Genomic DNA, 16,486 nt, shown 5'->3' with positions numbered 1-16,486 from the left:
GCACCCCAATGTTTATAGCAGCATTACCAACAATAGCCAAATTATGGAAAGAGATAAAGGAGCTCTAAAGTTTTTAAATGTATAAACTAATAAACATGGGATTACAAAGGCAAGCAACTTACTGAAATGAAGTGAACATATTTGTTATGAAGCTCCATAATTTCAAAGTAGTGGTGAAGATACACAGTGTATTCTGATGTCTTCAGTAACTTGAATATAACATGAAAGTTTCTGAGTCTATTGTTAATGGTCCCTTAGAACTGCTTACACTACGGTGTTTTATTTCCTATATTTAACATCAAAGGAAATATTACATTTCCGATAAAGGAGAATAAAAATAAAGACACATTTTTTTTCTCATCCAAGTTTACAAATCCCCAAAAGTCTAGCCACAAATCTCTTAGTGCTTAGTGGAGCCCAGTTTAACACCCGCTGAGATACTAGGCAACAGCTTTGCTCTACTGTAGAATGAACTGTTTCATGCTTCTCACAAACGTCAAAAAGAGTTGTTTATCATAAAACTCTAGCTAAAGTCCCAAAACAAAACAAAACAACAAGAACAACAAAAGGCAAAAAAAAAAAAAAAAAAAAAAAAAAAATTCCACCTACATCCACCAGTATAAACCAGTAACCATGGGCTGGTCTAGTCTCAGGAGATGGAAGGCTACGTGCATTATTAGACTTTGGAAAGGATTTTGGATAATATGCCACTTTCAGCTTAGAATAGTTCCATATTTGATTAGAGTTAAAAAAAAAAAAACAAATGAAGGAAATTGGTAGACATATTAGGTGAGCCAGGTACCATCTGTGCTTAATCATATGTTCTTTTTCTACTGTTCCTTCAAGTGAAATTTCTCCTTGGCTTAATATTCTGTGTAAATTTAGCAATGTCAATTATGTAGGAAAGGGCAAGTTACTTAAATACTCAGCTACTCAGGTTTCTCTTGTGTAAAATAAATGGGTTAAGCTAACTGATCCTAAGGTGGACCATAGTGAAAAGATAATTAGTTTTAAAGTTAAACATTAGTTAAAATAGCAATGCTATTAAATATGATTTCAGAAAGTCGAGACCTAGTTCATCATAGAGTTGTTAAGAGGGTCAAATAAGATAACAGAATGTTTCTATAAGGCACACACTAAGCCCTGAATATGGGACTTCATACCCAGACTCTGATAAGCTTGAACTAGAAATGCCTGCTCCATGCCGATGGAATCCCAATGGTGACTTTTAAATGAATGCTCCTTATTGAAAACACCATGAGCATCGGGCTACAATATGCTTATGTATTTTCAGAGAAGAAAAACTTTCTTGTAACAGCATTTCTCAAATTTGTTTGCATCCACAATGCTGGAGTGTAGAGTAGAAAGGTCGTAGAAGAGAGATGAGTAGGAGATTCAGGAGGGCAGTGGATCATGAAAGACATTTCATGCCATGTTAAGACCCATGGAAGACAAATGGATGACAGGCAGAGACCTGAGAGGGTGAAGCACCTTGACAACACAGTTAGACTGCTGGTTTGAGTGAGTGCTTTCCCGGATTTTTGTAAGGCAGGAACACAACACATAGAAATGAGGCGTGTTCTGTGTCCTGGCGGGTGCCAGCTCACAGGGTGGGGTAAGCTACTCCCATAGACCCTGACCCCACGAGAGGCCCAAGACCCACCCCCTGGTAGCCTTCACCTCAGCACACCTGCCCGCCATCGGACACCCCTCCCAGAACACGGTAGCCGGACCTTTTGTCTCACATACACAAAATAGTTTGATGTTGACCCGTCAAACTAATAGGGTTGGAGCACATCGTATTCTGCTTTTTTTAAATTGGTTCTCACCACTTAAAGCTATTATTTAGGAGCATTCACAAGGGCATCCTAAATGAGAGAATTTCTCCAAAGTCTGGCTTACTTCACACTGGGAGGGCAATAGAGTGATGAGCAGGAAAGACATTCTAGGCTAACTGCTAAAGTTAGTGCACTTAGCAATGAAAGGACACATTCGCGGGGACTGAAGCACTAGGCTGATGTGCACTTGCTATTATCTTTCTATCTGTGTGTGGTAGACAGAAGGAGGCCCCTCAGATACCCAAGGACTAATCCCACAGAACCTGTGAGCATGTTACTTTTACGTGGCAAAAGGGATTTTGCAGAGGTGATTAAATTAGCAATGGATCGTGAGTGGAAGACATGGTCCTGGATTATCTAAGAGGGCCCGATGCGATCATAAAGGGCCTGTCACACGTCCTTCTGAAACAGAGGAAGCAGAGCTGAAAGAGACAGAGACAAAGAGGCAGAAATTTGAAGATGCTATGCTGCCATCTTTGATGAGGGAGAAGGGGCCAAGGACATGGAGTACAGGTGGTGTATAGAAGATGGAAAGGCAAGAAAAATGGCTTCTTCCCTAGAGCCCCCAGAAGGAACACAGTTATGCCAACACCTTGGTTTTAGGATTTACACCTACAGACTCTAAGAAAATAAATATATGTTGTTTAAGCCACTAAATTTGTCATATTTTTAAAGTTTATTTATTTTGAGAGAGGGAAAGAGAGAGAGAGAGAAAGAGAGAGAGAAACTTAAGCAGACTCCACACCTAGTGAAGAGCCCCATGCAGGGCTTGATCTCATGACCTTGAGCTCATAACTTGAGCCAAAATCAAGAGTTGGCACTTACCCACTGAGCTATTTAGGCACCCCTGGTCATAGTTTTTTAATAGTCACAATAGTCAACTAAAATATCACATGTCTATGCAATATAATTTTTATACTTTTTCCTCTTGGCTAAACACATAATACACAATATTGCCCCAACCAGAAATATATATTTGAATTACCATGTGTGGAAAGAACAGTTCCAACACAGAGCCCCAATCCCTCACCCCAAGAAAAGACAAGAGAAAATAGTTGGAGATTTGTATTGTTTCCAAGATTTAATTAATAATTTCCATTCAAATGTTATGAATTATCAGGAGTATCTTAAAAATAATTAAATATTCATGTTTAAAATTCTTTCCACGCAATGTTGATACTTGCTTTTTTTAAAAACAATTTTCTTTGCCTTTAATTAATAAAATGTACCTTTTATCACATTTGCTGTAGAATATCAATGATTTCTTAATAGTTGGTTAACTATTGCTGGTTAACACTCTACCTAGATTTCAAAATGTCACAAGAATCATAGACATTTAAAGAGAATTTATCAGAAAACCTGATTAAGCAACTGGCTCTTGATTTAGGTTCAGGTCTTGATCTCACGGTACTTGGGACTGAGCCCTCCCCCCCAAACCCCCCTGTTGACAGAGTAGAGCCTGCTTGGGATTCTCTCTCTCTCCCTGTCTCTCTGTCTCTGTCTCTCTGTCTCTCTCAAAATAAATAAACCATTAAAAGAGAAAGAGAGAGAATTTGGCTAAGTACATGATTGTGTGTGTGTGTGTGTGTGTGTGTGTGTATAAAAAGACATCACGCTGTCTACACCAACTCTCTCAGCTTTATCATTTTTTAATTCTGGGATCCTGAAAACTAACTTTTGCCTCTGTACCTCCATTTTCCCGAAATACCACCTCATAAGATTAGTGGAAATGATCACTAGAGAAAATGTACATAAAATGCTAGAAATAGTACCTGGCGCTCTGAAACATTAGCTATTGGTGTCATTATTATCACCACTATTATTCCCACTAAACTAAATAAATGTGCAAGGAACCTCAAAGCTCTTGAACCATCCAGTGATTGGGGATACACCACTGTAGGTATTAGTGTTAGTCACGTTCCTGTATCTTACCGATGGCCAGCATGACTTCTCCAACGGGCCATTTATAACCCTTTAGGTTATACCATTGCCACACGCTGCCCACTAATGCAAATTTATCTTCTTCTGTTTCAATGGTTAGGATTCAACACTGTAGGATCATTCAAAATACTTTTTTTTTTCAGAATAGTGGGTGGTATAGATCCTCTTAGCATTTACTTTGCCATTGGCTAAATCAGAATCATGTTTAATCTTCTTAGTTGGATAGTCAGAATTTTAAACCAACAAATGGCTGAAACCCTTTAAATCTGGCTGTGGGCACTGACAATTTAACAACAAATTCACTTAACTGAACCAGGCGTTAATCATGTCATAACCATGTTGACTAGACATTTACCCTCTTAGAAATGAAAATCTCAATATCATGAGGACTTTGTGATTTCTGAATTGTATTGTTAAATATCCAGGAACCAGGACCCTAGTTACCAGTTGTGAGAATATGAATCAGGATACCTGGAATGCTCATTAAGAGGCCACTTACAGGGGTGCCTGGGTGGCGCAGTCGGTTGAGCGTCCGACTTCAGCCAGGTCACGATCTCGCGGTCCGTGAGTTCGAGCCCCGCGTCAGGCTCTGGGCTGATGGCTCAGAGCCTGGAGCCTGTTTCCGATTCTGTGTCTCCCTCTCTCTCTCTGCCCCTCCCCCGTTCATGCTCTGTCTCTCTCTGTCCCAAAAATAAATAAACGTTGAAAAAAAAATTAAAAAAAAAAAAAGAGGCCACTTACAATTTATATCAGAATTGGCAATTGACAGCTTCTTGAACTATTGGTCTCCGTTTTCTCGTTTTTGACATAGAACCAAAAGGATATCACCCAGTAATTACAATATATGTGCAGCAACTATACACTTAAATGATTTAGTAGCCAAATGTAACCCACTCAAAAACTTGCTGTCTTTGAAGCCTTTGAACATAACCATAGACTACTATAATCTCTCATTTTTCCAGATTCATAGCTTTTAATTGAATATACCCTCTCATTTGAATATTAATTATTTGCCATATAATGACACTTTATTATTTTTTTTAAGGTTTATTTCTTTTTGACACAGAGAGACAGAGTGTGAGCGGGGGAGGGGCAGAGAGAGAGGGAGACACAGAATCCAAAGCAGGCTCCAGGGTCCGAGCTGTCAGCACAGAGCCTGACATGGGCTAGAACTTATGAGCCACGAGATCATGACCTGAGGAAGTCAGACACTTAACCGACTGAGCCACCCACGCACCTCTATAATGACACTTTTTAATTTACTTAAAAAAATTACATCTTGTCTCAGTATATAGGTAAAAGGGGTCATTCATTAAAAAAAAAAAAAACAACACTCTGCACATATTTGGTATTAGCTCCCCAGAATTTTTTTTTATCACATTACTTTAATGTGTTATTGAGTCCATGTTAGCAGGTTAATTTTAATACAATCTAGTTAATTTCCTACACAGTACAGGTCAGAATATAATGCATTCATTCCAACAGAGGCAGAAGGAGAGACAAGATATATCATGGTGAAACTAATACCTGTTCCTCAATAATTGTAGCCTGAAGCTTTGGTTTTACTAACAACCAGACATCAGCATCATTTTCACATAGGAACAGAACAGTTGGTCTGCATCTTTCCTTCACTAATTCCGTGAACATGTACAGAAGATCCCAAGGCTGGTACTATTTCGGTTATTGGCAATAAATAACGATTCTGTTTGTTATATTTAATAGAGGGAAAATGGAAAAGTCATTTTAATATGGATGGATACACCTCTTTTAGTGGTTTATTATTGCATTAGCACAGACTCGGTCCCAAGAAGGGCATTGAGAAATGACCCCATTGGTTTTCTCTCTTTGGCGGGCCTTATCAAGTTTTACTCTAAATCTTTGCATTTATAAAGGGAGGAAAAAAACAAAGACAAAGCTTTTTATACTGTACGCTTCAGACTCAGGGACATCTGGGGAAGAGCTTTTCAGAGTTGAGGAAGAAACGGGGTGGGGGGGCGGCAGAAGTACAAGGTGAAGACCTACTCGTTGGCATTCTTGGGTGCAATGCAGTGCAGGCTCGTTCTGGACCTGGTGTGAACAAAGCCGCAGGCCGTAAGGTGCACCTGTCTTTTCTGATCATTCTTGACACCAAAGCATTAAATTGTAATTGTCAAAGGCTCTATTTTTTTTAAAAAAGCAAAATCTTTCCTTGAAAATGACTAAAACCTACTAGTCGAACCACATGTCGTTCATTTTTTTTTAAATTTTTTTAACGTTTATTTATTTTTGAGACAGAGAGAGACAGAGCATGAACGGGGGAGGGGCAGAGAGAGAGGGAGACACACAATCCGAAGCAGGCTCCAGGCTCCAAGCCATCAGCCCAGAGCCAGAAGCAGGGCTCCAACTCACGTACCGCGAGATCGTGACCTGAGCTGAAGTCGGACGCTTAACCGACTGAGCCACCCGGGCGCCCCCACATGTCGTTCATTAAGGGAATAACTGCATCAAGAAATATTTATACATAAAGTAACAGGTAAAGTGATTCTGATTAATCTTTGGGCCTTCTCGCGTGACAATTGATGCAATTCTTAGGGCGCCACAAGCAGGTGGTGTTGAATGCGCTCCTCACCGCATCCTGCTTTGGAAATGCCTTGCATGGACACTGTTCAGGTCCCACATTGTTAGCTTTGAAAAAGTTGATATCAATGTCAACTCCAGAGCACTGTTGACTTTTAGCATCTGCTAATGTTGAAAGATCATAAAAGATTGGTATATTTCTCAGTGATTTATGCAATGCTAGCTAAGCCCGTGACTCCCAGCTACTGCGTCAATTTGCACACTACAATAACGGGGCATATATTCTCCTTCAACAAACTTCCTGTGGGATAACGGCACGACTGCCAGTTTCCTTAACTGAGCAGTGTGCCATCGGCATAGCTTACAGGGTTTTGTCTCATTTGGAATTTGATTTGTGCTGGGGCAGGAAAGACACGTTTTGTTGTTCATTTGAGTTGGGGGTCTGAAGAACACAACCGCCAGCTTGGTACCCATGGCATCTTTGAATCTATGGTACCTTCTGCATTCTCGCAGCAGAGATCTCTCCTGGCTACTGCAGTCGACGAGTCTAGAGCTTTCCCTTTACCTGTTTTATTCTCACTCCTCTCTAGAATTGAATACTAAGCCTTTGCCATTATACCTCAAGTGATGGGTGATGAATGTGGATACCAATTACTTAAAAAAGAAATCTGTTAATTAAATGTATTATTTCAAGAAGACAAAGCATGAAATCTCATTACCATGTAAAAAATGTATACCATTTATCTTTTATTATCAAAAGAAAACGGCTTTTAGATACGTAGATACAGATAGGTAGGTAGGTAGGTAGGTCAGTCGATATATAGGCAGATAGATGATAGATAATAGATGGTTGATGATAGATGATAGATGATAGATAATCTCATTTTATCTTCCCCTTAAATCTACTTGATTATATTGATTTGTGAAGAAAATTAAAAAAAAAATTCTGTCAGGTATACATGAGTATGAACAAATCTGTTTCAGTTTTTAAAAAAAAAAGACTTTTTTTTTTCTCTTATTGCTGCTTGAAGAGAAACTGAACAACAGATTCTACTAAGGCTAATTGACATAAATTCTATTATTGAATTAATTCAATTTCTATTAAGCACCGTGGTGCTAAGCCTTGTGTTATGGCAATCATTCGTCATCATAGAAAGACTTGCTCTATTATATGAAATACAGGATTTGTTCAAAATAAAATGGTAGATAATATTTGAGAGATAATATACAACACATTATCCCCCAGGATTAGCAAGATAACATTATTTTGGAGATGCTAATCCTTACTGTAAATCTCAGGCTAGTAACAGTTTTTCACTAAAAACCATCACATATTTTATGATTAAATAATACAATTAAAAGAGATTAATTTGCTTTCTGCTTTTGTAAAATTCACATGACAGCATAATGCAGGATGCTATCTTCCCCTAAGAACTGCATTTTTGTATTATTATTTCCTTTAGGGAGTTCACTAACTCTGGATAAATGCTGTGTGTTTTATAAACTGCCTTTTATGTCTCAAAAGTGTCTATTTTTCTGAACAGACTGAAAAAAGCTACTTCCTCTTCTAATGTATCGCTCTAAAGACTAGAGGACAATATGGACTAGGTCAAAAGGAGCTTAAAGCAGCAGGATCCTTCAATTAATAAGACAAGATAAATATTTGAGGAGCTTTAAAGGTTCATTTCTCATAAAGATTTACATAACCATCATATGGTATATAATGACTTCATTTTCATAATCATCATCTGAAATTCCCTTCAAATTAAATATATATATTACATGTAGATATATTTTATTTGACATATCCTCCCAATGAAACAATTACTTTGGTGCATTTAATGGCCCTCCTCCTAACTGATAGAGCTGTACAATGTTCTCCATTCTGCTATTAAAATATTCTAATTGAATCAGTCACCCTGGTCCCATCTGTTATATACCGATCTCATACGGAGAAACTGCTGGAATCTCTCCAGGGCAGCGAATGTACTTAGTTCCTTTCATGGCTCATTGGATGTCACACGCAGGAGGACCTTGTTCTTGGTTTGAAATGATAACTAAGGCTCTGGGTATACAATAAACCACAGTAAATGTTATGGAGATTAAATCAGTTCTTTTTTTCATACTCTCAGAATGCTTGCAGAGTAAAAACAATTGTGGTCTATGTCACTGTTGGGCAACCTACCCTTCATCATGGTCTATGAGAGAAGCCTGAGGAGAATTCCTGAATATTCCCTCTAGTTCTAAGTACGATGGGACCAAGGATCCTAAGTCTGCAGAAATATCCGTAGGAATCCACCATCCAAGCTTGGAACTGACCAGGACACCAGAAGTCAGCGCCCATGTGATGATATTCCTAAGTACAGAAGACCTCTGTTCTTTCAGAGATCATGGGAGCAGCTACGAGCATTTCCCAACAAATTTACTGGTTTTCAAATGTTAGTTTCTTGGAAATTCACTATGATTTAATGGCGGGGTAAACCACCGAACTTCATGTATATAATCTTCTTGTTAAAAGGTCATAGTTGCAATGGTCGTGATATGTTAATTAGGAGGATTGGGCTGACAAAATGTAGGTTTTCATAAGTGATAGATGAAAACACTATTTTTCTCTGCATTTGCCATTGCTGTTTTTCGGCTCTAACTCTTTGATACGTGGAATGTGGATGTTTTTTACAAAGACAAAAATCTTATCTTTATTACCATATCTTAATAACCAGGTGGGTTAGTCTAGCTGATATTTCTGTTCTCTGAATTGTATGTCTACACATTATTAATTGTGATGATGTTTCATTACAGAGTTCACATCTCAGATGTGAACTTCATTACAGAGCTTACATCTCAGATCCTTTTTGGTCTTAAGAAGGCCATGAAGTATAACCAAAGAAACTTGTACGTTACTTATTCCAACAGCTAAACATAGAACTTTTTCTATCTATCGACTGATTGATTTATCTACCTATCCACCCATCCAAATGAGCATATACTTTTCTTCTCTCTTATCCTATTGTTTTAATATTTCAAATATTAAATATTTTCAAAGTTTGTTTTTATCAAGCTATGCATGCATATAAAGAATCAACTAGTGGCTCAGTTGGTTGGACGTCAGACTTCGGCTCAGGTCATGAGCTCACAGTTCGTGAGTTCGAGCCCCACACTGGGCTCCGTGCTGACAGCTCAGAGCCTGGAGCCTGTTTTGGATTCTGTGTTTCCCTCTCTCTCTCTCTGCCCCTCCCTCACTCATGCTCTGTCTCTCTGTCTCTCAAGAATGAATAAACGTTAAAAGAAAATTAACAAAACAACAACAAAAAAAGAATCAACTGGTTATACCAGATTTAAAAATCCAGTGTCCCTATATGAGGCAATCCTTTGGCTCTTGTATCTGATTCATTAAGTACTCACTTCTTTTTATACAAATTACATGTTGGTGTCTATTGACCTTCGGGTATGGCTCTTTTCCACTTAGTTTTTTTTCCCTGCTTGCCTTCTTTTGCACACGTATACTTCCTCATCTATCTTTTTTCCTGATAAGCTCATATCCCACCATGGGTCTGATCAGTGCTCAGCGTTAGATTCTGTGTTACTCTGCGCCCTATCCAGAGCTCATTTCCCATTTATGTGGCCCATTCCCTTCCCACATCCCTAAGACTAACTTTTCACATCTCTGTCTTCAAACCTCTAACATCTTCCTAGTTTGTCTTTCTAGTTGTCACTTGCAGTTGACCTTGCTTCCTATTTTTCTGAGAAAACTGATGTAGGTAAGAGAGAGAGAGAGCCACCAGAAGCTCTCAGGTATGACACAGAGCCCCCAGATCCCCCACACTCTGCCTTGTCTCCTGTAAGGACAGATGAGCCACCTGCACTCATATGTTTACCATTTCTCCCGCCCAACAGATCCACTCCCTTTGGCCACACCAGGCACAAATACAACACTTCTCCATTTTCCACACTTCTACTGGATAATTATTATTATCGAATACTTTTCTTACATTTTTGTAAAAGGAAGAAGCCCTCTCAACACATTTAAAGTCAGTCCCCACATTTGTTTCCTTCTCATTTTCCTACCCACAATCCCCCAGTAAGGCAAATCTCCACAAAGTGTTGTCTGGACAGATTCGTTCTCTTCAACTGAACTCTTCCCATCTTCTCTTGATCCAACTCAATGATGCTTTCATTCTCACAATGCTTGTAAAGGCATTAATAAGAAGACTAATTCCCAGTCACCCCGAGACTTGAACATCAACATTTGGTGTAACCCCACTCTGACATAGTTTCTTCCTTTGGATTCCAGGAAACACCTGGTGTCGTAGACTTTGTTTCTCAGTCTATTTTTCTGATCTCGCCTCAGCCTTCTGACCTTCACATGCTGGTAAGCCCCAGGACTGCCTTCTATTTACGCTCAAACCTTTCGTGACATTACCTAATCTCATGGCTTCAGATTTCCATAGCTAGCCTGAACCTTTCCTCTGAACTCCAGTGTGACACTCAATTGCTTATTCAACATTTCTACTCTGATGTCTAATAGATATTTCAGGCTTACCATGTATAAAACCACATCCCAAGGAAGAAAGAAAGAAAGAAAGAAAGAAAGAAAGAAAGAAAGAAAGAAGGGAAGGAAAGGGAAGGAAAGGGAAAGGAAGAAAGAGGAAAAGAAAAGAAAGGAAAGAAAAAAGAAAAGAGAAAAGAAAAAAAAGAGAAAAGTAAAGATTGAAGGAGGAATATGCTTCTACCACTAGTGAAGATCTTGCTTGGCTTCCTCATAGGCTGTTGCCCTTTACTCAGTCCAGCAGCAAATCTTATTAGTTCTGCCTCCAAATTCTATTCACTCTTTCCACCTTTACCACCACCACCCAAGGCAAAGTCTCCGTCTTCCCTCATCTGTATTATCACAGATGCTGCGAACACAGATTTGCTCTGTCTTTACCCACTTTTCTGTCTGTTCTCAACACAGAGACCAGACTGACTAAGTTAAAATGACATATTATGCCATGTGTCTAGTCAAAATATCATTTCCTAATAATTTTAGTTTATTTTAAATATCTCTTCACTGTCTTTAGGAGCAGTTTTAGAAGGTAACAAAAGGAAATGGACGTATTCATCCTCTGTTCCAGATGCACCTGTATATTGAAGAACCGTGTTATCAGAATCAGAATCAAAATGTCTCATTAACAAGTCGCTACCTCGGGTAGTTGTGCTGTGGACTCCAGAGTGTGAAGGGACTAGATGAGCCGTGTGCTGGGGGCTCTGGGGTGGGAACTCTGGGGGGCAGGGAATGCTGGGAAGGCTCTCCTTTTCCATGTGGAATTACTTTTGGGGAGAGGGTCCAAGACAGAAGACAGGAGACAAAGCATAACCATGGTGTGTTTTCATGGTGCATCCACTTTCCTCTGTTCTTGACCTTCCAGATGACTCTGGGCCTTATTATCTGAAGTTCTGATAATCACTCTGAGGAGCCTTAGGCTGCACATCATGCTTCTCTCCCTGCAGAACGTGAAATAGCTGAGCACATAAACATCTGATTGCTGACAGCAGAGGAAGAGTAAAACACTGAGCCACACCTTAGGGGTCATTTCCCGGAAGTTTCCTAAAATCTGCTAGGCAAGTCGAGGTAATACAAAAATAACACCACGGTTAACCTTCATCTTGTGTAATCCGGATTGGAAAACCTGCAGAACCAAAGCTACTTAGGCTCTGCATTATAATAAAGTGTGGCCTATGAGTTCAGAAGGAAAGAACTCTGCTATGTGATTCAACACTAAAGAAGACAGAGACCAAGTCTACTGGAAAACAACGCATTTCAGTGTGTTCACGGCCATCGTCCAGAAGAAGAAAGCAATGATGATACATGTGCATCCTGCTAGAAAACCTTAGGTGGCTTGTGGCCACATACGAACCCATATCCTTCAGGAGAAGATTTAGCCCCATCTAAAGCAGGGCTGCATGAGTGCAGGGGCAGGGTGTATGCCGAGCAAAGAAGCTTCTGGGGATTTGTCGAGGCATCCAAGACGGACAAAGGCAGATGCCGTTCCTCCATTGAAAGCAGTGCTGGGGAGATGCATGGAAATCAAAGACAGACAAAGGGGAGGCTCCAGAGATACCACAGGAAAAGAAATGTTCCATCCCTCTGGCCTGCAACAACACTTGATCAAAGGTTATCTAACCGGAACCTTTTGGTACCAGCATTATAACTATCTCCCTCCCGTAGAAGGTCCTCATTGCTGTTCTGAACTTGTGGTTTCTTTACACTATGTTGGCCCTGTCCCACCGTTATCATCCCCAGCCATGCGGTGTGTATTCAGATATCAACCTGCCTTACCTGAGACTAGACTAAAGGAAACAAGAGAAGCATGTAAAAATGGAGATCCAAAGGTAAAATTGGGAAAGCCTTAGAGGAAAAACCATGGGCGAACAGAGATAAAATATCTAACATTACACTGAAGAAAGGCTTCTGCATTTCTATTATAGAATACTGGAATCCCAGTGAGGACTTCTTCCTAAGTGAGAATTCCACAGAAATCTTTCCTATGTAGGACTGTCAACTGAAGCTTTAAATGAGCCATGCAGTCTGTTAACGTGTTTTGATATAGTAAACACATACATATATAAATATGAAATATATAGAAATATATAATATTTATGTATATATATTCTATATACTTAATGTTATTAATATGAATTAATATTATATTAATTTATATTAATTAATATATTAATTTATATTATTTATTTATATTAATTTATATAATTTATATCAATTAATTATATATAATATATAATTTAATATTATATAATATTTAATATAATATAAATTAACAATTATATATTTCTATATAATCACATATAATAATAAACTACATAATAATATATTTATATATAATAATGTAATAATATATAATATACAGTAAAACCATGGATTACAAGTAACCTTTTCTGCGAGTGTTCCGCAAGACAAGCAAACACTTCTGCTCGATTTTAACATGGCAAAGAAGCGATGTCTTACAATATGAGTCGTACGTGATGCAGAATGTCACATGATCACAACTGAGCCAATGGTTCTTCTCTCTCTCCCTCTCTCTCTCTCTCTCTCTTGCTGCGGGATTGTGGATGTTCATCTCCTATGCTCAGATGTTCGGTCTCAGGCCGCAGTGTTTGGCAGGAATCAATGATTTTTCAGGATGTTGGAAGGTGCCCACAACGGGCCCACATAGTGTATTTTTTGTCCCTTCAAAGCACCTATGGCCAGTCCTTTGCTTTTCCGTACAAGAGTGAGCTTAGGAATGCTTTGCTTTGTTCTAGGTCAGGCTGCCTGCAGATACAGACCACTTCCTCTGCTGCCTTATTGCCACTTACATTCAATACAGTACATGACAAGAGTCTGTTAATACTGCACTGTAGTGTAGACAATGGTCCCATGCAGAAAAAAGTTGAAAAGTGGAAAGAAGGAGATAATTACTGCGGAAGTTAAGAAGGAAATCATTGAGAAGTACGAACAAGGCATGTGAGTGGCAGAAATTGCAAGATTTTATAAGTCTACGTCTGCATCGCTTCTGCAGAAGAGGAGGAGAAAAAGAGGGAGGAATCCCTCACCTCAAATGAGATTAGGGAGAAGTGGAATGTGGGAAGCAGTGCAAAATTTTGTCGAAAAGCACCACCCAAGTAAGGCTGTAGCAATGCGAACAAGGGACCTATTTAACAGTGCAATGTCACATTTCTGTGAAAACCTCAAAAGGAGACAAAAGCACGTGTCACTGGATAGGTTCCTTGTTAAAGCTGCACAAAAAGAAAAAAATTCCATTGAGCCAAGAGATATCAGTGATTCACTTAGTGACAGCGAAAGAAAGTCCTACACAATCACCCTCCTCTCTCTTGTCTCCCTCACACCAGCCTCGAAAGTGTTCAAAGGGAGGTGCAGGTTAGTTTGTTCATTTCTGTTTATATTTTGTATTATATTACAATTCATTTATACAATTATATATACAATTATATTACATTCATTTTATATGAATATTTTTTGGGGTGTAGAACGAATCATCTGAGTTTCCATTATTTTTTATGGGGAAATTCGCTTTGATATACAAGTGCTTTGGATTACAAACGTGTCTCAAATGAATTAGGCTTGCAAACCAAGGTTTTAGTATATATATATATATATATATATATATATATATATATATATGTATATTGTATATATATGTATATATGTATATGTATATTGTATATATATGTATATATGTATATGTATAGGTATATGTATATGTATATTTATGTATATGTATATATATGTATATGTATATATGTATATATATGTATATATATGTATGTATATGTATATATGTATATATATGTATATATACGTATATATATGTATATGTATATTTAGTGTATATATATATATACGTATATATATGTATATATACGTATATATATGTATATGTATATTTAGTGTATATATATATATATATATATATATGTATATATATATATACCATTTTAAAATGGTGGTGGCCAGGCAGAGGAACTAGAGATTTTGTAGAAATATTGTTGCCTTTTCTTGATCACACATATTATTGTCTTTAAGAAACCCAAATAGTTAGATTTGCTAAAACTATACCACACCGTTTTGTAATATACCACTGTAATGCACAATGCTAAACAAAAACCTGCCTTTAAAACATTTAGAATAAATTTTTTTACAGCATTGTTTATAGACTGAAGCCATGAGTTTGTACTTGCCATAATTAGTCTAGTTGGCACTATTTCTTTCAGAAAAAGAATACAAATGGCACCGGCTCTAATGTGCATTAATGAAACCACAGTTTGACATTAAAAAGAAAAGCCCCCATCCGTGTTTTCTAAGAGTCTACCAGAACATAAATTTACCTTTCCAGTACTCAATTACAAGATCTCCGTGATGAAAACTGGTTAGGAAATCATTTAAAATAATAACATTAGGGATTCCTGGGTGGCTCAGTCGGCTAAGCATCCGGCTTTGGCTCAGGTCATAATCTCGCAGTTTGTGGGTTCGAGCCACGTGTCGGGCTCCGTGCTGACGGCTTGGAGCCTGAAGCCTGATTCGGATTCTGTGTCTCCTTCTGTCTGCCCATCTCCCCTTGTGCTCTGTCTCTGTCTCTCAAAAATAAATAAATAAATATAAAAAAATTTTTTTAAATAATAATAATTTATTTTTGTATCAAGTTTACAAAAACTATGTTAGGGGTTGTGCAAATACAAATAAGGCATGATTTGTACACTCAAATTGTTTATTATTTGGTTAATACCTATTTCTATGACCAATATGAACAAATCAGAGAACATCAAACTGGCAAAGTGTGTGGTTCTAAAAGGAAAAGGAGATGGGAGAAAAAACAATAATCATGATCGTCTGATAAACGGAGAAAAGACCTCCCGTGGAGATGAAACTTGAGTCAGAGGAATGGGTATGATGACCTGGAAGGGGGAGGCCGGGGCCAGAATTGGGAAGAAGCTTTCCATGCCAAGCTGGCAGCTTAACAGCTCACACAAGAACACAGCAGATATTTGGGGATGCTCAGTAAAGAAACATTGAAATGAGGGACGCCTGTGTGGCTCAGTCAGTTAAGGTTATGCCTTCAGTTCAGGTCATAATCTCACAGTTCATGAGTTCGAGCCCTGTGTCCTGCTCTGTGCTGACAGTTCGGAACTTGGAACCTGCTTCAGATTCTGTGTCTCCCTCTCTTTCTGCCCCTCCCTGACTCACGTTCTGTCTCTCACTCTGTCTTTCAAAAATAAATAACAGTAAAAAGAAAAAAAATGTCAAAATGAGAATGCAGTTTTCAGAGGACTAGAAGACACATCTGATATTCAGCAAAGATTATAGGTTGTTAGACAGAGAGAAGCAGCTCCCTTCCCAGATGAACTTTCTGAGAGGACTCCAGTCCTGGTCAAGACCTCGCTTGCACCGTTGTGAGAGATCTTGGAGCTAAGGATCTAAGCCATACCTGGATCCCTGACCGATTGAAATTCTGAGATAATAAATGGGAGCCACAAATTTTGCAGTCATTTCTTCTACAGCAATAGATAAGTAATAAAGGCATATGGATGTGCGCTGATAGACAAAAGATGACAGTACAGGGCAGCAGAGGAAAATATTGCACAAGCAGTATTTACCTTAT

The sequence above is a fragment of the Leopardus geoffroyi genome, chromosome A1 (assembly GCF_018350155.1).
Source record: "Leopardus geoffroyi isolate Oge1 chromosome A1, O.geoffroyi_Oge1_pat1.0, whole genome shotgun sequence".
NCBI lineage: Eukaryota > Metazoa > Chordata > Mammalia > Carnivora > Felidae > Leopardus > Leopardus geoffroyi.
Note: the sequence above shows the minus strand (reverse complement) of the source record.